The sequence below is a fragment of the Rousettus aegyptiacus genome, unplaced genomic scaffold, assembly GCF_014176215.1.
Source record: "Rousettus aegyptiacus isolate mRouAeg1 unplaced genomic scaffold, mRouAeg1.p scaffold_m13_p_14, whole genome shotgun sequence".
Classification (NCBI taxonomy): domain Eukaryota; kingdom Metazoa; phylum Chordata; class Mammalia; order Chiroptera; family Pteropodidae; genus Rousettus; species Rousettus aegyptiacus.
Genome location: NW_023416289.1, coordinates 50,548,703 through 50,573,120, shown reverse-complemented (window position 1 = coordinate 50,573,120; position 24,418 = coordinate 50,548,703). Strand labels below are relative to the sequence as shown.

Sequence of the window (24,418 nt, the reverse complement as noted above, 5' to 3'; positions counted from 1 at the left end):
CTGGTGAGTCACTGGGCTGCTTCACACAGTCCGTGGAAAGCAGGGCGATGCTGAAGGTGTGAGTCCATGTGAGGCTAAATGCTGGCACTCTCTGGTTAAGGCTCTCACTATGGGGTGAGGGGAGGAAAAGGGCTGATCAGACAAGATTTGGAAATGGGTGTCCCCTGTGCCCTGTGGGGAGCAGCCTCTACTGCTCTGGCCTGGGGGCTTTCCCAGACACCCAGAACCTTGTCTAAGTATCCGGGGTAGTCCTTACCAGCATGTCATCAATGTGGAGTCACTCCCACAGAGAGGCCATTTAACTCTCTTCAGTGCCTCCCTTCCATCAAAGCCAATAGTCACCCTTTTTCTGTGGAAAATCTCCCAGTTGTCAAAGGAGATGATGGTGAAGTCTTTTCCTTCAAGAGGCCCAAAGTGAAGGGGAGAGAGATTCCGTGCTGGCTGGGGGTTGAGGCAAGGCCAAGGAGGGTCTTTTTAGGTCAAGACTTGAGTGTCCTAGAGAAGGCAGTGAGGCGGGCAAGACTAAAGATGTGGGAAAGAAGGGGTGGTCTTGGGGAAAGTGGAGAAGTGAGCTTTGGAGAGGGGAAAAAGGTCTAGCAGGGGGTGTAAGTGAGATCGAGGGAACTTGCCTGGGAGGCTACTTTTTCTAAAGGAAGCAAGGACACCTACTGAACACACATGAGAGAGTGGAGGTGGGGTGGAAGCCAAATTTGAAACAGCAGCCTTAGGAAAATAAACATCAGTGTTTGGACAGATCCAGAGTTGAAGACGAGCAGCCCAGAGATGCCCCCAGAGTCTGGGTGGCCAGACCCTAACCAGCACCAGCTCAGGGACTTGAGATTCCTGCTGTTCTGTGTGGGCGGCCGAGGCTCCCAGAATCTGACTGCCAGGTATGGCCAGTGGGTCTGGAGAACATTCTGCACTCTCACTGGGGCAGATTAGATAACCGTGGGAGGCTCACCAGAGAGCAGTCTGAGCCTGAGAAACGAAGGAGACAGAGAGCAACTCCACATGTGCCCTTCCTCTGTGTTGCCAAATGATTTTCCCAAGCGCCCCGGGCAGGAAGGCACTGTGCATCCTCTGTGCCAACAAGGGTGACTCCATATCTCTGCTCCTTGTCTCTCAAAAGCTGGCTCCTGGAGAAATGGCTGATTTCAGTCTGGGGCAGGGAAAATACAAGTGGAGCCTAGAGCAGCTTGTAGTACCAGAAAGCAAGGCACTGCTCAAAAAAAAAAACGACAGCGTGAGGGCACATCAAAGGGATGCTGAAGGCAATGAAAGGGCTCCCCATGGCCAAAGCTGGAAAATGTGAGCCACAGAATATGTAACACTGTACAGGATTATAATGCAAACTATGAAATAAATATACAGGACTCCATACTGACATAAATTACTACATACACACATAGTGGACAAGAAAAATCTTTCCTGCAGAAGTATTTCAAATATGTGTAGACAGTCCCCACTCCAGGAAGTAGAATTTAATACTCTCAAGCCCCTCACCCCCTTAAGAGCAGGCTGGCCTTAGTGTCTTAGTGATTCTCTTCCAAAGAATACAGAATGGGAAAAATCATAACCTTACAGTGGAGAAACCTGGAGGACACCTTGACCAAGTGGTCACCAGAGATAAGCCATGTTGATATCACGTACCCTCTGACAGCATGTGATGAGATGTGTACTTTGCCTGTGTGATATTTTGTCCCTAAACCCATAACCCCAGTCTAATTGTGAGAAACAGACCAAACAAAAATCCACATTGAGGAATGTTCTACAAAATGCCTGACCAGTACTTCTCCAAACTATCAAGGTCACGTAAAACGAGGAAAGACTGAGAAACTATCACAGACCAGAAGATACTAAGGAGATGTGAAGATAAAATGCACGTAAGATCCTGGATTAGATCCTGGAAGAGAAAGAGGAAAAGCTGGTGAAGTGTACATAAAGTCTTATATCACATGTTGTGTGGTGATGTAAGATGTAAACGGTGGGGGAAACCGTGGGGAGGCAGGGAGTACATGTGAACTCTATTCTTGCAACTTTTCTGTAAATCTAAAATTTGTCTAAAATAAAAAGTTTATTAAAAAAGAAAGCAGACCCTCCAAACCACAGCTATATAATAATAATAACTGCTAACTTTTTTTGTGGTGGGGGGAAGTAGTCCTGGGAGTCTCCTGTCTACTAGTCCTCCAAGCAATCCAGTCACTGGCCATGTCAGAAAGGTGAGCAGGTGGAATCCTGAACAGGTAACTCATCAGGTGACACCTGGGGCTTGAAAATGTTTGCCTGACTCCAAAGCTAACCATTGAAATCCGTGCTTTTCAATTTTCTTTTAACTGCAACCCACGGTGAGAAATACATTTTATACCGCAACCCAGTTTAGACTTCAACTTTACCTACAGTTATAGCTACATAAAATGGAAACAGAAGTTATATATAAGTGAAGGTTATACAAAACAATTCTTATCCTCTTGCCTGCAAAGCGTTCTGACATTTTTCACTCTATTTTTAAAAGCAGTGCTGCTCACAACCCACTAAATTGATTTCAAAACCTGTAATCTGTATATTTTTTTCTTTCAAGAGCAAAATGAGGCTCACCATGTATATGTGTGATATAATTGTTAGTGTGTTCATATTCTGACACTGCTGATCCAGGGACTTTGAACATCTTTTTCTTCCTTCCGTAAGAGTTCAGTTCTTTCAACTGCATATGAAACAAATGTCTTATTAAAGCTATTAAGTGGATAACTGTCAAATATTATATAGCTATTAGACTATATTTGTGAATACTATACAGTAACACAGAAAATTTTTATTTTTTTAACAATTAGTGATCACCTACTATGTATCTGGTACTGTACTGGATATTAGGAATAGTGATTAGGAAAAAAAACACCCACAGTTCTTCCATCATGGAGCTATGAGATTGGGTGGAAGCTGTTAATCCAATAATCACACAAATCTATAAACTGTGATCTGTGTCAACAAAAGGGTCTAATTTTGGCTGAGAGGGGTCCTCAGGAGTGGCCTCTTTGAAGAGGCACCTAAGAAGAGGCCTGAAGAACAAAGAGGTGTTCGCCAGGAATGGCATGGAAGGGAGAGGTCCCAGGCAGAGGAGGCTGTGAGAACGTCTGAGGTGGCAGAGAATCGGCTGGTTTTGAGGATCTGAAAGAAGGTTAGTGTGGTTAGAATGTGGTGAGTTTAGCAAGGCACAGGATGGGGTGGGAGAGGTATGCGGGGCCCTGAGGCTGGGTTCAGGATCTGGGATTTATCCAAATGCACTGCCTGACAGGTTGGGGAATGCCATGATCTGGCTTACATTTTTTGAAGATCATTGTGGCTCCTGGAAGGAAAAGACAGAAGAAGAAGACAAAGATAAAAGTATGCAGACCAGTTAAGAGGCTCTAGCAGGAGCCTAGACAAAAGATGAAGAGCAGAGATGAAGAGAAGTGGATTACAGATTAGAGATACACACTGGAAGCAGACTCAGCAGGACCTGGTGGTAAACTGCATGTGTATCATGATATAAAAGTAGAAACACTGGACTCAGGCCTAGGCTATGTCCCGGCTCTGTCACTATCTCTATGACACCTGGCAAGCTTTTAACCCCTCTGAGCCTCAGTTCTCTCCTCTGTGAAGTGTGGGTCCCTTGTGGGACTGTTAGGAAGATTGAGTGAAGTGCTTAGCTCCATCCCTGGTACAGTACATTCCCAATACCATAAGTATTATTATAATTACTGGCTAGAATGGTAAAAACGGGGTGAGATTTCCATTCTTTACTATAACTGAATGAATACTGTTATAATGGCAGTTATAGTCAACATTTTAAACTTTAGTAGTGGCCTGAGTATTCTGAAACTGCATGGAAACAGCTTACGCATTTTCTGCTCAGTACCACTTTGCTAACCTGTGTCCAAAGCACTCCACAGCTTCAGAGCACCTGAGGGTAGAATATGAGGCATCTCTTTAAGATGACACTAGATCAATAAGGGACCCCTAGCCCCAGCCCCTTCTGTTTTCAATCTAGGACCAGCCCTCAGAAAGGTAAGCTATAAATGGAAAACAGTGGCTAGCATTCAGGGTTTTCCAAGTTTGTCCCAGATACCACTGGGGATTCTGACAATCTTCACCCATTTGTAATGGCTGAAAAATGACTGCTAGAAATTTATTACTTGCAGGAGAAGTACTGCTTGGCTATGTCCATGGGAACATGGCTATGTCTATGGGAACACAGGCTGTCACCCATAGGAACATAACATTCTAACAATAAGCTTTCTGCTTCTGTAACCCCACTTACGCACCTGACACGTGAGTTGACAGGTAATGAATAGAAGAAGGAGAGACCTTTGTGTTTAGACAGAATAAATAGGATTTTGGGCTTAAAAACCCTGTACCTCTACATTTCAGAGCTGCTTAATTTGGGGTCTGTGTATCCCTGGCAGACCCAGCTGACTGAATAAAGAGTGTTTTCTATAACTCACTGAGTTCTGGTGGTCCGTGTGTCTTTCAGGGGCCGGCGGCCACAACACATTCATTTAACCTTAACTGAGTACCTCTTCTGAGCCAGTCTATGTCTTCAAACAGCCTAATCAGCAAAATATAATGTAACTGGGGTATGAAGAAAATTCCACGAGATACTGAGGCTGCCTGGAGAAGGCTTCAAAAAGCGGGATCTTAAAGGAGTTATGGGAGAGAAGGCCAATTCTTGCAGACAGACCAGCACTTGCTAAGGCATGGAGCATGAAAGGGCTTGACTAAAAAAGAGGGTGACGGGAACGTCCATGGGGTTGGCTCGGCAATGTGCAGTGGGAAGTGGCCAGGCATGATGGGTGAGTTGGAACTACAGTTCAGACTTGATTCTGAGGGCCACAGGGAGCGAGCGGAAGTTCTGAAGTAGGAAGCTGGCATGATCAGATCAGCATCTTCCATTGTGCAGCAGCAGTGGGGAAAATGGTCTAGAGAGGCAGAGACTGGGGGCAGGAGAAGTCAGTTAGGAGGGTCTAAGCAAGACAAGTTTCAGCCAAGACCAGGAAGGAGGCAGTGTCGGTCACCCTCCAGGAAGGGATGGGAGCCTGAAGTAGGATGGGGGAGCCAGGGAGCCTCTGCTTTACAGGGTCCTGGGAAGCTTCAGCTGCTAGTCGGAGGGGTTGATCATCAAACGATCCCATAATCTTGAGGAGGGGCTGGACCTCCCTGTTGCCTCTCAGCAGAACTATGAGGCAAAACTGAAAATGGGCTTGTGGGCAGCCCAGCCAGCTGCCACTGCCCTGGAGACATCTAGGTTATGCTGTTCTGCTGCCCTGAGCTAGCACATGGGTCATCACCATCCTGCTCCTTTAGGATGTGTCAACTGGTGAGTCTCCTCCATTAGACAGTGATCTTCAGGGGGCAGGGTCCCTCCCTGGATTTTTCTCGCCCTCTTTGTGCTCCATACTCAGACAAGCTCTCTTCTTGGCTCTAGGCTCACATTCCTATTTGGCAAGAAATGAGCAAATTCCCAAAAGTTCAAACCCAGAACTGAGTTGCACTGTGTCTGACTGTCCTGCCTTAGATGTCTGTCCCCGAGCCACACATTGTAGTCAGGGCGATGGAATGCCCCGACTGGCCTAGTCTGGGTCACATGTGACCCTGGAGTGAGGGGTGGAGGTGGCTTCTCACTGAGGGCCATGGTCTGAGAGTAGGACGGGAACAGAACCCAGAGGAAAATAAAGGGCTGGGAAAATCAAAGTATGCAGATATGGGGTGGTGCTCCAAATGACAGATGCCCACTTCGAGCATGTAGTTAGGTTTGTTTCCCTGTGCCTGGTCCAGACGAGATGAATGAATTTTTGGATGATAGATGGTCGAGGACCTAGCAGAGTCATTCCAAATTAAGCTCTTCCTGGACAACCCGAAAAGGCCAGTCTGTACTTGGAGAGCTGGGGAGTAGGCATGATTCTGAGAATCTGAGTGGAAACACATGCTTTGACTCAGTCATTCTCCACCTTGACTGAAGATTAAAATCACTTAGGAAGCCTTGACAAAATGCCAGGGCCCCACCTCCAGAGAGAACAATTTAACCGGTCTGGCTGGTGCCCAGGCATCAGTAAGCCTTTGAATGCCCCAGGTAATTCCAACATATGGCTAAGGTTGAGAACCACTGCTCTAAGCCTCATGGTTCCCAAAGACAAGTGGATGTGAGCCCCAGAGCCCCAGAGTTTGGGAACTGGTAGGACCAAAAAGGAACACAGCCTGGCTCACGGCTGAACTTTAAGACTTAGGGCTCTGGTGGGGAACTAAGACACCCACGTCCTTATGGGGCCAAGGAGGTGCAGTATCTCCTTTGAGCACAGGGCAGAAGGAAATAATTCTAAGGCCTGTTAACTCTCTCTGAGAGGGACTGGGGTTATATGGATTCACTGTCTCTGACTGGCAGCAGCAGCAGAACAGATAGGTGCCTGTGTTTCTGGAGTACCTGGGACGGGGCAGCCTCACAGAGGTGAGGTGAGATTCCAGAGCCATGTCTGAGGCAGACTCAACAAGACTGAGGATGAGTTAAGAAGATGGTGGAGTCATGTGTGGCACTGAGGTTTCCAGCTGGAGATGTTGAGCAGATGGTGATGCCTCTTAAGGATATATGGCATCCTGGAGGAAGAGGGGCAGCAGCAAACCACACAAGAGAGATGAGGAGTGCAATTTTGGAATGCTGAGATGCAGGAATCTGAGGAACAAACAAGAGGAGATGCCCAGTAATTAGATACGGCAAGTATGCAGCTTGCAAGGGAGCAAGACAGTATCTGGACCCAGAAAGAGCATGTTGAAGGAGCAGAGGTAGGACTGAGGAAGGCACAGTCGAACTCATCAGGGAAGCAAAGGAAGCCCATGAGGATGAAAGAATGGTCATTAGCACCCAGGGAGTCAGTCATTCTGTTCTAGATGTGGCTTGATTTAGCTAAATCAAATACATTTTTTTAAAAAAAGGAAATAATTCTTTACCAGAAAACTAAGAACAAAACAAAAACAAACAAACAAAATCACACAAAATAGAATCGAGTGGGTTTTCAACTCATTTTAATGTAGCAAATATTTACTGAACGCCTACTAAGTGCCAGACTCGCCCCAGATGGCTGGGCTTGCATGGTAAGTTTATCAGGCACACAGCCCCACTCCCACTCCTTCCCCAGCCCCATCTGGGAGGCCGTGGTGACTCTGCTTCCTAGCATCTCTGCCTCCAATAAAGCTTGGCTGATCTACCAGTCGTTCTAAGTGAGGTCCCCCTGCAAATCTGGGGTCCTTGTGGCAGGTAACACCTTTCCTGAAAGCTACCTGTCTCACACCAGCTGCCTGCTGGGTTTTGGGCTGTCTGTTCCACAAAGCCCTTGCCTAGGCTGCTCCAAAGCCACCTCCAGCTCCTTCCCAGCTCCCGTACAGAGCAGATCTGGCAGTTAGCCCACCTGTTTGGGCCATTTCTAACCATCTCCAGCAGCTCGCTCCTTGGGGGTCTCTAGTAGTTTCCTTCTGTAATTTCAGTTATAATACCAGAAGAGTTAGCAGAAGATCACTTTGAATCAAGACAATACCTCTCTGCTCCACTCAAAGCAAGAGGCCTCACCATTACCACCCACCCCAGGGAGACTTCCCCTCACCATTTTGAGATTCCTCATCCCTCATTTCCCCCTGGCAGGCACTCCTGCACACAGGCCAGTTGACAGTGTGAGGGCTGCCTCTTCTGCTGATTCGTCCCTTTAGAAATCTGCTTTCTATTACACATGATCATTGTTGTCTTCATACATGCCATCACTTTCATTGGCGTAATTCTCCAATCTACCAATTCTTACCTCCTTCAAAACTGGCACAAAAGCTGTCTAGGTGTTTGGTTTACTTCACTCACACATCCCTCTAAGTTCATGTGCTTCTTTACCTTTGCTGGTTTATCACTTTGTAAATGTCTTTCCTCTGTTGGTTTTTGGGTACATATTCTCCTGAACAAGTTGGTTTTTTTCCCTAATTGTGGAAAAATACACACAACACAAAATTTACCATTTTAATCATTTTTAAGTGTACAGTTCAGTAGAATTAAGCACATTCACACTGTTGTGCAACCATCACCACTATCCAAAACTTTTTTGTTATCCCAAATCCAAACAAGTTACGCAATGCCCAGAAAGTAGGGACACGTTTAATTTACTTTTTATTGCTTATTCTGTACATAGTATGTGCTCTATAAATACTCTTGGCTAATTAGAGCAGATAAGAGGTTTAATGTGAAAGGGAGCAAATGGGCACCATCAGCCCACCAAACTGCCTCTTCTAAAATTACTTATTACAACAAGACGGGGAAGGCTGACCCCCCAATAAGGAGAAAACATATATCCACTTATTTTATCTGGGGCCCAGCATCTGACTATGACCTGGCCTTGGCTGGAGGGGCCAAGAGTCCAGAGCCCTGAAGACCACGATGGGGAAGATGGGTGGGGGTGAGGGGGCCCTTGTCTCTTCTGAGACATGAGATTCTCACAGAGCCCATGTCAGGCAAAAAATAACAAACTGACAAGAAACCAAAGCACTTGGAGGAGTGAACAGAGCCTGTTCCTACTAAGACACCGAGAATGACCAGGGCAGAGCTTCCCCAAACCTGCCTCATCACATAGATGCAGGGCATTTATCACACAGGCCGAGACGGTCCTTCTGGGGTGGGCAAGGGAGCCTGCATGTGTAGTGAGTGCCTAAAGTGAGTCTTATGAAAAACAACATTGAGAAAGAAGGAACTAGAGCGTTCCATCAACAAGGTGGGGCCAACCTAGCCACCTGGGGCTGTGCAGACAAAGGCTCCCAGCCAGACTGACTTCATTCTCCCAGGAGCTAGTCAGATCACTGGGCTGTCTTCCCGAACGCAAGACTCCCCTGGGCCTGCTGCCTCTGCACACGTGGCCCTTCCTCCCCCAACACCCCCTAAACAGGGCTATATACAGCCTCTTACTTCTGCCTCTACTGCTGAAGGCCTCGGATGATCCCAGGTTCTGGCAGCCCTGCCCCCTGGCTTGGTTCCCCACAGTTGATGGATGACAATGAGATGTAGGCCCAATTTAGAACAAAAGAACCAGGTACTCATTGGCCAGGTATTAATTAAGGAATATCTATAGATAGTTGGTGACATCATATTCCACCTTTAGATCCAGCTGGGTCTTTGTATGGAAAGAAGCTGGGAAGCTTCTGCCTACCAACTCTGTGATATGTGTTTACAAAAGCAGACACTAGATACTCAGTCCTCGATGGGAGCTGAAATTTCACCTGGGGGCCCTTCTGATACAAACCGGCTGAATAGAGGCTAGGAGGCTTGCTTTTCTTCCTTTTTTTTCTGTATTTTTCCCCCCACATCCAGGTTGCTCCAATAAACTCCATGTTTTCATACAGCAAAATCGTTGACACGTCTAACCCCTCCCAACAGCTACCTAGGGTACGATGGATCAGAGTGGGCTACAGCAAAACAGGCTAGACACTTAGTGCCTTCCTTGTAATAAAGCCAGTAAGGCTTTGCTTTAATTAAAATACAATTTCTGAAATGGCTGCTTACTTATCTTTACTCCAGAAAGTTTGTATAAAGTGGTGTTTCTGAGGGATGTCAACAGGTTTATGTAGCAGGGAAAGTTACCATACTCCACAGATTTGAGAAATATTGGGCTAAGCAAAGTGAAATGGGTTGCTTTACTATTTTTTTAAAGAACCTCTAATATGCCCATGCACACCTGGGAAACTCTAAGAAGTGAATACAATGTACTATATTTTCTAAATTAAACGTATTTACTAGCAATGAAAACTTAAGTAGTTTTCCACAGGACACATTTTAGGAAATGCTGAAATAAAGAATACTATTACCCAGAGCCAACTGCACCCATAAGAAACAAGCAGTCACTACTTTGCTGGCTCTCAGGTGAATATCACCTCCCTCTGAGGCACTGTTCTCTGTAACCACAAAAATCACTACAGTAAAGCGGTAGAGCACAGCCATTAAATGAGCAGGCTGCCTGGATTCTGACGTGGGCTCCCCCACTGGCTAACTTTAGACATGTTATCTAACTTTCCTGCGCCTCGAGTTTCCCATCGTAACATGGGCAGTATCAGTACCTCCTGGGGAAGGCTGTGGTGAGGACTGGTTAAAGATGCCCACTGAGCCATTGTGTATTGTCAAGCACAAGAGGCATTGTGTCCTGAAGAAGGCGGCTCCTCCAGTCCACTGAGCTTGGTTTCCCATCATATAAACTAGTGGTCACGTTAGGAGGTGCAGCACGCATGGCCTTGGGAGTAGGTAGAAGTGAGAGGCAAAGGAAAAGAGTAAGAATAAATTGTAGAGAGACATTATGCTAAAGCTCAGAGTATCTGGGAGGCAATATGGAGATACATGCCAGGGCAATGGGCCCAGGATGAAGGGGAAAGTCCACCAAAATTCAGAGAAAGAGGAAAATAAAAGAATCAAGTCAACCCATAACAGGTTATATAAGAATATGTACTGGGTCAACGAATGCATTATAAACACAGAAACAGAGAAAGAAGGGGAGGAGGAAAAAAAGAGCTGAACCTTACCATTTCCTTTAAGACGGTGTGAGCTGTAACCTGATGCCCTAGTGACCACATCACTCTGCCCCTCTATGATACTGGTCTGGTCAGTGTGGAAAAGGTAAATTTACTAAGGAGTCTCCAGAGGGAGAAGGAGGGTCATCCAGAACTGTGTTAGACACAGACAGGGAAAAGTTAAGAAACTAATGACCAAGAAGGAGAATGGCAAGGTTCTTGCTGGTAAGTTCCAGCACCAAACAACGGCCTCTCAAATTAGGGTGTCAAGCATCTCACTTGCATTTCATGACTGACATCTGCTGCCACACAGCCATGTGGCCACAACAGGCAAAGGACCTCCTCAGAAGCAATCTAGAAAGCACGTGAGCAGGAACTGAACTTTAATTACACCTTGTCCTACTTCAGTCACCTTCGGATAAGAAAATTAACTTCTTTGAGATCTATTATGGTGAACAATGAACTCAACAGGTCAGTTCTGGGAAAAGGAGTTCGGTTTCTTTAAAACCACAAAGCAACAAGTCAACTCAAAAAAGGATATTATGATGTAAAATTCACATAACACCAAATTCACCATTTTAAAGTACACATTATATGTCAACTATATCTCAATAAAAAACAAAAGAGTGTACAATTCAGAATGTTGTGCAACCATCATCACTAGTCTGTTCCAGAATATTTTTATCACCCCAAAAGGAAACCCCATGCCCACTTAAGCAGTCACACCCCATTCCCTTTCTTCCTGGGCCCTGACTACCACTAGTCTGCTGTCTGTCTCTACAGATGTACCTATTCTGGATATTTTGAATAAATTCAACATTACACACACACACACACACACACACACACACACACACACACACACATATAATTTAAATTTATTTTTATCACTAAAACATTCAACAGGTATAAAAGGGTTTGCAATGAAAAGCTCCCCCGCTTCCTCTCTTCTCCGGCACACAGTTCCCTTTCCAGAGGCAGCCAGTTTCTTACACGTCCTTTCAGAGATTAAAGCTTCCTTTCCTCCTTTTTTACCCAAATGCTGGTATTACTCTATATACACAGTTTTGCAGTTGGCCTTTTTTCACTTACCTTATCTTGGAGTTCATTCTATTACAGAACAAAGAGAGCTCCCTTCTTCTTAGGGCTGCATAGTATTCCATTATTTCAGACTGCTTCAGACACTGGTAAGGGCTTTGGGGTTACAGCAATGTATAAAATACGGCCCTTTTCCCAGCCAGCTCAGAGTCTAAAAAGTACTTTCTTTTGATAAGGGGCAGGGATAGGGGGAAGACAAATGAAAGGCCTTGGCTTCAAGGCTGATCATAATCTCAGCTCTTTTCATGGCCAGGCACTTGGAAAGGAAAAGAGAGACTAAGCTGAAAGGTTCTGAGAGCTCTTGGGGGATGAGTTAGGCATCGCTGCCAAAGGTCACAGCAAACTGCTGCTCTCTTCAACATTTCCTTCTACAAAATCATTGATCGTATTGCGTGTTTCCTATCTTACTTCTTCCCTGATTAGAAAAGGATTCCCACTGGGGGAAAGTTCAGATTGTGTAGAGGAGCAGAAATTATGTTCACGGTTGTTTGTAAGCATTTCTGATAGCTGCTTAAAACTGCATTGCACTGATACACCACATTCACTTCTGCGTTTTAGGAACCAAAGCCACCACAGATTTTATTATTTTAAGGAGACAAGGAAACATCTAAGTACATATGCTAAATGAGACATATAAGACAGCTAGAACCTGATATGTATATTTGAAAATTATTTCTATTAAACTGAAACTGTATTACTGAATAATCTTAGGGAGGGTGCAGGGATAGAAAGTGAATAGTAGCTGATGGCTAAGACTTCAGGCATTGCAACAATTTGCTGGGTAGTAAAAATAAAAATAAAAACCCTGCAAATTCAAATAAAATAGTACCTCTGTATCCTCAGTAGCTACAGAAGATGCCTGCCAAACACATGTGACAAGTGTTTGTTGACTTGAACTGAACAGGCAGCGGGATGAAAAGGGACCAGGAATATCTGATGGGGGATGGAAGAGGATTCCTGTGCAGATCATTCTGATGCCTAAACCCAGTCAGGGCTGTCCGCCATAACTGAGGGACAAAGGCTCCAGTGTAGAGGTGGAAGCCACAGCAACAGATACAATTCATACGAAGAGCATGGAGAACAAAAAGAGAGTAGGTAAAGGGTAGAGCCCTGAACACAGTAACCTTGGTGAAAGGAGTGTCATGACAGCCAAGGGTTTTGAGCAAGGCCTCTTCGACATCAGACCAGAAACTCCCTTCCTGGGGCAGTGGGAGGACAGGGCTGTCAGGAGGGGTTGGAGACCTTTAGGGATGTCCAGGTCAGCAGGGGATTTGAGAGGGCTCGAAAGAAGGGGAGGTCTGTTTGAGAAGATGTTCCTATCATCAGGGACCTTATCAGAGCCAGGGCTCTGACAAATGGACAGGACTCTTCGTTCCCTAACAATATAATTTTCCATGAAAATAGACTAAATAATGCACCACGCACTACCATCAAAGCTAAATTGGACTCCACTGACTCATAAGTCTTTTTATGTCCCCAGTTCCGATCCTTGCTTCCCATACAATTCAGTAAATGACAGCACTGTTGTTCTTTCTACTGAAGAGTCTATTTCAGGAATGGCAGTGGACAGTCTATAGTTGTGTGTGCTATTATTGTCTGTGGCATAGTGAAATCCATTACAGCATTCATTTCAAATGTAAAAGGAAAAGAGAAAACAGAAAACAGAGTAGAGTGATAGCTTGCTAGGTAAATCCTTTAAGATGAATTTTGCTTTTAATGAACTCAGCTGTATGTGTGTGGTGGGAGAGATCAAACTAATGTCCACTTCATAAATTTTGCCATGCAGTGTTTGTATGGATCCTTGTGGATTAGAAACAGCATGTGACAAAGCTGATATGTGGGGTAAAACATCTCCAGCTCCTGTTTGACCAAAGATGGCTAAAGATAAACAAATATTATCCCTGGCAAAACTCAATTCAGTTTGGCCAATATTTATCAACGCCTACTTTGCTCCAGGGATGCAGAAGTAGAAAGCCAAAGTCCATGGCCCGTAGGAGCGCCCAGATACCCAGAGACCAGGAAAGGGACACCCTGGATCACTGAGGGGAAGGAAGTAGTCCATCAAAAGGGAAGCTGTATCTCTCGCTATAAATTAGTAAACTGGCACCTGGTTTACTGAGAAACCAGTAAGCTCGCCTAGTTAAATAAGCCAAACCTTAGTAATGAGCGACTCTGACTTCTGGGAGTTTTCGGTGCAGGCATGGGCTTTCGGTCATCCCGTGAGCACAGGTAATTAAGATCATTTGGGGAGGGCAGAGGAAGCTCATGTGCTCTTTCCTGCTGTCCCAACCTTCTACAGGACACTAGGGCATGGTTCCTGTTTCTAACATTGGTGACTCCTGTCCTTCTGATCCAGGTGAGGGAGGAGGTGGTGGTCAAAGGCAGGAGACAGAGGCAGTGGATGGAGGTGGAGAGACACAGACAGACAGACAGAAGCTGGTGGGGAGGCAGGACCACTAAGGGTATCAAGTTTTCTACTTTGAAGCCCTTTTCAAATGAACTTTAGTAATTGTGGCACTGAGAGACCCTGGCCTGAATGGCTAGCCAGCCTTACCCTGACATTTCTCTTGAGATGAAACAACTCTAACTGTGGAGAATTTGTTTTAAAATTCAAATAGATTTTAAAGGATTCTTGGAAGCAAGAACCCATGGCTCTTATTGTAATCTCTGACTCTGCTGAAGTCAGTCCAGTTCTGGGCCAGTATCTCCAAACCCTCCCTCTACTGTGGAAGAAGAGAACTGACATGGGGGTTGGGGGAACTGGCTGTTTCTGCCACAGTCATGATTAATATTATGACTCTCATCTTTCCAAGCAGTCATCAGCTCCTGCCCTTAACATTTTCTAGGCCCAAATCTTTTCTTCTGTGCTCTGTGGCCAGTTACCCTGGGGTTTCGCCAAAGCGACTGCCATGTAGTCAAGCAGATTCACGGCTGCTTTTCTTGCTTTCCTTTCACTCCCCTTCCTTTTCTCCCTTCCTTCCTTCTTTTACCCCTCTCTTGTGTAATACGTATACTATAAAATGTACCCATTGTAAATGTACAATTCATGATTTTCAGCAAATTTATGGAGTTGTGCAACCACTACAACGGTCCAGTTTTAGACTATTTCCACTGCCCCCGAAACACTCTTCAGGTTAATTTGTAGCCAGTCCCTCTCCCAAATCCCAGGCAATCACGGATCTGTATTCTTTCTCCCTTAGAACTTCTCTTTTAACAAAATTTGGGCTGTAACCATCCAGGAATTCTTGCATTTCTACCTGAAGGTGAGATGGCCCTCTGGATAAGAATACAAATTGCGAACTCCAATTTTTACAACAGAATGTAATTTTATGCTGTGTGTCTGTAGTAGGCCACAGCCAGGCCTACCCATGAAAGTACTCAGTGGACATAAATGGAAAATTCTTAGTTCTTGCAGTATAGTACAGGGAAGGGGAGATTGCTTCAGGTTCTGCACACAAAACAGAAATCTCAAGGCCTAGGAGGTGTAAAGCAGGCCCAGGCGATGTAGCCTTCTCCTGAGTAGCAGAATGATGGCTTTATATGAAGGTACAAGTTGTTTCTGGGTGCTAACCAATAAAGCCACAATTCGATATGCTTTGGGCCTGGTAGATATCTCAATTTGAGTGGGATCTCAAGACATACCAGACTTTGGGTATACCCCCATGAGATACAAAAGAGGCATCAGGGAGCCTTTCAGTCTCTCTGCATCATTTGTATGCCTTTTACTGCTTTCCTCCTGCTTCAGGAATAAACCAAATAAATGTAACTATGAACTGAGTCTCGGCTGTCACTTGAACCCTGACAAAATCCAATTTCTGATCTGAGCAGTGTCTAATATGAAAGCAAGGAGAACAAAGTTGGAGGCATCGCACTGCCTATCAAACTATACTGCAAGGCTATAGCAATCAAAATGGTGTGGTACTGGCATAAACACAGATACAGATCAATGGAACAGAATAGAGAGCCCAGAAGTGAACCAGCGCCTATATGGTCATTTAATCTATGACAAAGGAGACAAGAATATGTAATGGGGTAAAGACAGTCTATTCAATCAATGGTATTGGGAAAACTGGACAGACAATGCAAAAAAACGAAATGGGACCACCTTCTTACACCATATACAAGGATAAACTCAAAATGGATTAAAGACTTAAATGGAAGACCCGAAATCATAAAACTCCTAGAAGGAACCATAGGCGGTAGACTCTCTGACAGTGTTCTCAGTAATATTTTTTTCTAATGTCGCCTCAGGCAAAGGAAACAAAAGAAAAAAATAAACGAATGGGACTACATCAACCTAAAAAGTTTTCGCACAGCAAACAAAACCATTAACAAAACAAAAAGACGACCTAATGAATGGAAGAAGATATTTGCCAATGATACATCTGGTAAGGGGTAATATGCAAAATTTATAAAGAACTCATACAACTCAACACCAAAACAAGCAATCCAATTTAAAAAGGGGCAGAGGGCTTGAATAGGCATTTCTCTGATGAGGACATAAGTAAGGTAACAAATCCTATAAAATAAAGAGTCTTAAGATCAAGATTTTCTCCAGAATTCCATGTGAAGAGAAGTATTAAATAAATGACTAAACTTTGTGTTTAGTTTATGAAAAAGAACAAATCAGAGTAAAATGCTAAAGAAAAAAAAGTAATTTTTGCTATGGAGAAATACTGTGCTTTCAGCTCATTTCTACCAATTAGGGGTTTAGTCATAGAGAGGTTGTCAAACACCTTTCTTAGAAGTTCTCAAGATGTGTCATTGGAGGAAACATATGGAAGCCACCATTGGGTACAAAGGGGGTGCCTGTGACAACTTGGAAACACTGTTTGCCAATGTTCCCAGTCCTTCTGGAGGATTCATCTTCATCTGACTCACTTTCTTAAATGTTTACCTTTATATTTGCCAACTGTTTGAACTAGTATTTCAACTGTTCTGATCATCTGCTGGAAGAAAACTTCTAGATTATGTCACAATTTTTGGAATCTCAAATCATACAGTTTTGGAGTTGGAGAACTTAAAAATTAGCAAGTCTGACTCCTTCATTCACACATTCACAAATGCTTCTTCACTGCCTTGGGTGTGGCAGCCCCAGCGCCAGGTACTGAAGATGCAGAGACATTATGAGATGTCCCCGGACTCCTGGCGCTTCCACTCCAGCAGGAAAGATGGACGTGAAAACTGTTGGATTCAATAAAGTGGTATGTGTGCCATGATAAAGGGGTGTCCAGGGAACACAGATGCCGTGCATTTCTATATGGTTGAGTGTTTACTGAGTGGAAGAGGAAGTAAGCGGGAAAAGATTAGTCAAATATGAAACTGGAGAGAAGGCAGGGGCCCCATCAATAAACATTTCCTGAGCACCAACTATGTATCCAGTTGTCAGACTCTTGCTAATTGCCAAAGATGTAAAAGACACAGCCTTACCCTCAAGAAATTTATAATTTAGGCGGATGTAAACAAATTAGAATACAATGTGATAAATATGTTAAAGATACATATGTAAAAGATATAAATGAAAAAATAATCAGTTCTACTTGGAGGTAGGGACAAAACGTGTTGGGGGTGTATTACGGAAGGCCACCTGAAGATGACACAATAGGCTAAGATTTACCAAGTGGGCCAGAGTGGAGAGGACAATGCAAACAGAAGGAACATCATGTATACAGAACATCAAGTTTTCCAAGAACTTGAAACATTCTGATACCACTGTGCATTTAGTTAGGGCGAGTGGCAACAGATGAAGCTGAACAGATAGGACAGAACTAAATCTTCATAGGCTGTAATTCTATACTGACGAGCTTAGAGTGTATCCCAGAAGCAATTAAGAACCATGGGAAGGTGGCTAGATCGAAAGACAGATATAATCAGGTGTTTTAGGAAGAACCTACTCTAAGCTGGCTGGTAGATACACACAAACTGGTTAAATTATTCTCAATTCTTTTCTGTATGTTTCATAATAATTAAAGAAGAACATTCTACCAGCAGGGTAGAGAAGGTTCTGGAGGGGAGTAAAGCTGCCTACAGAAACCAGTTAGAGGCTATCACCAGCGTCTGTGTGAGAGAGGATGAGTCAGAACTAAGAGTGGACATACAGGTCAGAAGCTGAAGTCCAGAGCACTTGGGGAGGGACTCAGTGTGTGGAATGGGAGAGGGTGGAGTCCAGGATGACTGAGATTTCTGGTGTGGGTAACTAGGAGGAAGCATTCTCTAAAAATAGAGATAAGAGGCAGATGAATAGGTTCAAGAAGAAAGATGAACTCACATTTAGACATGTGCTGGAGCTGCCTGTTGGACATTCAAATAAAAATTTCTAGTGGAGAGCTCAGATATGATAAAAAGCTGGACATATCTATTGTCGAGTCATTAGCACAGAGCTGGAAGCTGAAGCCATAAAAGAGACTGAGTCTGCATAGGCAATATAAAGAAAGTACAGACAAGGCCATCGTGACATCAACATTTAGGGACAAGCAGAGGAATGAGGAGTCAGCCAAGGAGATAGAGATAGAGATACAGAAGAAACAGTGATTCAGGGCAGAGAAGAATCATGAAAAACTTAGAAAAAAAGTAAGAAAGTTTAAGGGGAAAAAAGTAAGAGTGTGGAATGCTATATACATATTAAATAAACTGAAGATTTTTAGACAGTCGTTGAATTTGGCCCTAAGTCAACTCTGTCCTAGTGAACTTTGCCAGAGTGGCTTCAGTGGCACGTCTGGGGGCAGAAGCCTGACTGCAGTGAATAGGAAGTGGGGGAGGGGGAAACACTATAATACTGCAGGTGTAGTGCTCTGTGTAAGAGACTCCCCACGTGGGGAAAGGAGATCCACGATATTTAGAGGAGGACACAGGACTGAGGGCAGGGTATCACTTTTATTTTGAGACTGGAGAAACCTGAGCAAGCTTACATGGTGGGGGTGGGAGAACAGGAGAAGCCAGTGAAGAGGGAGAGTTGAAAACAGAGAAAATAACTGCAGAAGATGAAAAGTGAATGCACTGACCCAAGGCTCACAGCAGCAACACTAGAAGACAAAAGGAGAAAAGGGGCAGAAAGAGGTCAGACTGTAGGTATAGGATAGGGAGATCAAGGGAATTGACACTGAAGCCTCAATTTTATCTGTGAAATAAGAAACTAGGTGAAAAATCTAAGGCCCAGAAAGATGATGATTTTCATTAATTCCTGGTTTGCAAATTGGCCTGCATACAGTGAGGGCAAGGAGAGATGGAAAAAAGAGGTGGAACACTCCAGGTTGGCAGCTGGAGGCTTTTAACAAGCAAGAACTTACATACAAGGCTTGTCTTGGGCAACCACAGAGGCCTTAACTGGGTTCAGTTACATATTCAGTCCAGTTGGTCTCAACAACACCTTACTCTCTCAAGGATATATTCTTGAAAATGGCTCTGGCTGTGGGGATTTGGGGCAGAACTTACATTCCAATGTTAAGAGCTGCAGATTGCTAGGGTCCACCTCGAGAGTCAACTGGCAGTCACGTCCTCTCAATAAGCTTCTCCAACAGTAACCCACAGGGAGTAAGTCAAGTATCTTGACTCCCTGCCTGGTGCTCTTCCTATTTCCTATGTTACACTCACTTATGTTGAAGATGTTTGTATTATTTGAACTCTCTTTCAATGGGGTTTTTTGTACCTTTCTTTTGACACATTACTCAGCAAGGCTGGCTTCACACATGCACAAAACAGGCTACCTGTCACCAAAGACAATAAGCTTGCCAAGACCCTGGACTGAAACCCAGAGGATTTACCCTCTTAAAATGGGAAGACAGCAGAAAGTTCAGTGTGAGGTAATGATCCTTACTTATTCATGCCACTTGTTTCTGAGTGCTTAAAAAATGCTTTTAACACTCAAACTGTGATGATTATCACTTCAATGAGAAAGATTTCTGGAAAATCACCTGGAGGACAGAAGATGGCAGTAGTGGGGAAGGAGTGGCTGAGAGTAAATTCTGGCGAAGTCTCTTGGCCTCTCTGTACGTTTTCAAGGTCCATTCTCAGTGTAATGCACATATCTGATGAAGAGGTGGATAGGACTAAAACACTGAAGTAGATTACTGGAGCTAGCCAATGGAGCGCATGAAGCAGCTACAAAAAGTGAAGAAGGACATTAAGATTAGAGCCATCATTCAGCCTTGAATGGGCTCTGCCTAGAAATAGGCAGATATTGTTGGTTTGAGTCCAAATCACTTAAAAAATATAGTTTAAAAAAAAAATAAAGAAAAAAGAAAACATAGTTTGTGCCATTATTTATGTAACAAACATTAGGAAAAAGGAGAAAAAGTACCTTAATATTACAATCCTAGATTCTAGAACGGGAAGACTTTGGTTCTAAACCCAATAGGCCCATTCACAGCTTTTTCTTCCCCAAGGTGGCTCGTCTTTCTTTCTTCTGTTTTCTTCACTGATATCAACTGGCCTCTATGGTAAATACTAATAATTGGGCAGCAAAGAAACTTGTAACTAGCGTTGGCTTGCTTCCCGTACTCTCCCGAAAACGGTCCCTTACACAATGGACTCCTTACATGGGAGGATGACACTGAAGTGGAACACTTGTAATCTCTGATCAAAATGATTCCATGCAATTAAAGCCATAGGAATACAGATGTGAACCTAAACCAATGCTTCATATAACTTGAAATGTTTCCTTAGAGACTAAGCTTTACATAACATAGAATAATTCTAATTATCATTAGCATTCACATAGCCTCTTTCCTGACTTGACCCTCACGCACTTCATATATGTAATAATTAATTCTTACAATAATGTTATGAAACTGAGAAGTAGCAAGAATTATTATAACCATTTTGCGAAGATAAAATCAGGGCAGGGAAATTTAATGACATTTGCCCAGATCAGAAAAAGTAAGTGGAAGGCTATCATATTTCAATTCTTATTTAGGACTTTATTGCGTTCCATCCATATGCTTGGCTCTGTTAGGACGGTCAGTGTGTTTATGGAATAGGGTGGGGTGGGGAGCTGGGGGTGGAAATGGGGAGGTGCTTTGAATAACATAGTACAAAGGCAGAAAAACAATTTTGGAGTCTGTGATTGTAACTCAAGCTATAGGCACAGAAGTTCAGTTTTGCAACTGGACACAGTCTAGGAACTACAAACTAAGCTACATCTGCCTTGCCCCAGAAATGAGAGCCTTTCCTTTACTCACTTAAGAGGGAAATGGATGTTAAAAATAAAGAAAGTATTCAATTTTTACTTTCTGATAGGAGGGTATGTATGAGGGACTCTACCTTCTAAGGACCTGGGCTGAGATAAAACTATACACTCATACACTCCCTGATGATAGTATCCGAAGTAGCAGCTCATTATGCTCTGTCCCCCTGCCCTGCTTAATTATTCTTAAAAGCATTCTTTTTTCCCTGTATTTTGACCTTATTATAATTAATGTTCTTTCATGCAGAACTAATGACAGCAAATATTTACTGAGCCCTTACAATAAATACCTATTATGCTGTACACCTGAAACTAAACTAAAATAAAAAACAAAACAGCATTCTTCAGTCACTTTTTTTTTTATTATTATTATCAATCTCCCCGACTGGAATGTCAGTTCCACGAGGGCGGGGCTTTTATTTATATTCATTGATATTTTCAGGGACAATAATAGTGCCTACCATCTAAGAGATATTCAAAAAATATTTGTTAAATAAATGAAGAATGCCTGACGGTTATAGTTCTAGTTCTGAGTTAGAGAACTTACTGCCTTTTAGCTAGGGATGAGCCGTATGACTTGGATTCTGCCTCTAAGATGCACATTCAAGAGATTTTTTTAAAGAGATGCAACATAAGGAGACAGGTACCTTGTAAAGTTCACTTCCTGGTGTCGAGGCTGCGGGGGCAGACTTCATGCCTTCCAGGGATCCATGTCAACAATAAAGTGGAAGAGTCTGGTCTACCTAGCAGCTACAAAGTTGTTTAATGTGGCTAAAGATTTGTGAAGTTGTGGAGTAGGAAATGAAAAGGAGAAAACTGATGAAAAAACAAGGCTTTTTGAATATCACAGACTTGATCCAAATCTTGCTGCCACTTACCAGCTGTGCCCTTGAATAAATTATATGCCCTCTTGAGCCTCAGTTTCATCATCTTTAAAATGGTCATCGTCCAAGGTCACTCACTTGAGGCCTCTGAAAGCAAAGATTCTCCTGGTGCCGGGATTCTCCAGGGACTTCTGCTGGTGTGTTCCGCGTCTAGATTATTGGATCAGAGTGAGGCTGAAAATTATAGGTAAAATTAGGTTAATTCATAAAGTGGCTAGACAATAAGACACAGAGCTATAACATTAATAACAGAGACAGCAAAGTCAACTAACAAAGGGCAATCTTTTCCATATGTATCAACAGACCCAAGGACATTACTGTCAGGCAGAACATCATAATTGATGCTATAAACAATGACCTTTAGTTGTCAAAGATTAAATTATAGCTCATATACTGTGATTGTGGCAGAGAAGTAGTACATTTTTTGTACATTTCCATCAAAAGTGGTTCCAGTGAAAACATTTTGGTGTTTAAAGGCTAAGTGTCAGGAGGGGGATCAGGGGAGGTAGACAGGGTAAAAGGGGGTCAAATATGTGATGACAGAAAGAAATCTAACTATGGAAGGTGAACACACACTACAAATATATATATGCCTTACTGTTAAAGTGTACAGCTGAAACTTATTGAATTTCATTAACCAATGTCACCATAAAAAAAATAAATTAAAAAAATAAAATTACACCAAAACAAACAAACAAACAAACAAACAAACAAACAAATGCTAAGTGCCAGTTATCTGGAAAATATCTTCTCATGGAACAGATTATTTCCTGATGATGTCAGAAAGTGAGATGTAACTGATAAAATATCCAAATATGAGAAAACACTATGGGCAAAAATGATTTCATTTGAAAATTGGCTGGAATACCTAGAATTCTTCACAGAAGCTCTCAGAAGCCTAGGAGCTCCCAAGTGCCATTTATGAACTTTAAGAAATATTCTCTTTCCTGTGTAAGTCCTCATTACCTAGGAATAATGCCTAATAAAGTCACAAGAAAAACCAGCAAGCTGGCCTTAAATAACCCTCCTTTTCCCAAATATCCTTTCACCTAATACCAGGTGGAGAAGCATTTTTCTGAGTTTTTCAGTTGTTACATTGCTACCCATGAATTTTTTCAAACTCCTTTTCAAGTTTATATTTCCTATTCCTGCCTCTTAAATATGGTTATTTCGGAAGTGCAGGCCCTGGCCTTCTGCTCTTCTCTATAAATACTTTCTCCTGTGGAAAAATCATATACACTGATTATTTAAACTGTTTTTGCTTTATGGATGACTCACACATTTACATATTTAGGCATAGCCTCTCTTTCTTTAGCTTTAGGTCTGTATTTCTAATAACCCTCTAAAATTTTCCTTTTGGATAGTTCATTATCTCGAATACTACAAATCTTTTTGAGCTCTGAGCTCACTTTTGCTTTAAAACCAACTCAACTGTTCAGGCTTAAGGAACTGAAGTTTTTCCTGATTCCTCTTTATTCTTTTCTCCCACCATTCACTCAGGTACTAAGGATAGCAGTACTCAATTATTGTACCCTTGGTCTTCTGTTCTCACCTTTACTACTCAACCCCAAGACCATCAATATCTGCCCATCCATACTATCCTGTGCACTTCAGCTAGGCTGTTTCTAAAACACGGCTTGTAACAGTCACAGTTTCATCATTCATTCCACACACATTTACTGAGTGCTTACTTTATGCAAAGCACTGTTACACACTCCAGGTTGTAGAAATGAACCAGATAAAGGTCTGTTTGTCGTCTAACAGTGAAGGGGGGGGGACTAGTACCTAAATAATTTTAGTTCTAAGTTAGAAAGTGGTAATAATTGAATGAATACATGAAGTTATTAGAGCTATGGGTGAAGGAGGAATGGAAGGGGAACAGTAGAAAATAAATTTAGGGTTTTGAATCCAAGTTAACACATTTGGCCTTTAATCTACAGGCAACAGGGAGCCAGTGAAGATTCTGGATCAGAACTGTGCTTGAGGATGACTATTCCTATAGTGGCTGCACGTAAGATGGGCTGATAGGGGAGTGGTGCTAGAGGAAGGGCATCAGTGAGAAAGATACTGCGTTTCGACGGGAACTCTGATTAGCGGGTAAGGAGAACGGATGAGTGTCAGAATTACTGCAGGGGTAGAACCGACAAAACTTGGCAACTGATGGGCGCAAGAAAGAAAATAAATGCCGTCAAATACAGACAATGCGTCCATGCTGTGGACTGGTGGCAGTATTAACAAAAACGGGTGCACATTCCAAGTCGTTTTTTGGATATTCAGCCCGTATACACTTGCCGAACACTCGAGAAGACGTGGCCCAGACTCTCGGGGGGAGCTGGGTACTGAGGACCTCAGCTGGAGCAGAGAAGGGGTGTGTTTCGGGAGAAACGCATGCAAAACGGACTCCGGGCCCGTGGCTACCGAGGCCCGCCCTGGCTGGAGCGAAGGTGCAGCGTCGCTGGCGGAACCCGCTCGCGCCTGCTCCTCAGCGCATGCTGTCGCCTCGGGCTCCCCACGGGCTCTGGCGGCAGCCCTTCCCTCCCTTCGCGTATTTTCAGAGCTTCCGTCCCTACCCGTCACCGGCTCCCGGTCAAGGAAACGTGACACACGGTGACGCCTTTTCCTGCACAGGTACCAAGCTGACAGGAAGCGCGCCGAGGGCAGCACGTCGCCTGGCCAGGTACCACCGCCTGCGCCTCCGAGGACGCGCTCC

At 43.6% G+C, this 24,418-nt stretch overlaps 1 long non-coding RNA gene across 1 annotated transcript; it reads right to left on the bottom strand.

Moving 5' to 3' along the window:
• Positions 1-118: 118 nt before the first annotated feature.
• Positions 119-24,418, bottom strand: LOC118611398. Its single transcript, XR_004954325.1, has 4 exons — positions 24,279-24,418; positions 19,554-21,882; positions 6,452-7,980; positions 119-2,701 (listed from the first exon to the last, which is right to left on the bottom strand). It is a non-coding gene; the product is annotated as an uncharacterized LOC118611398 (long non-coding RNA).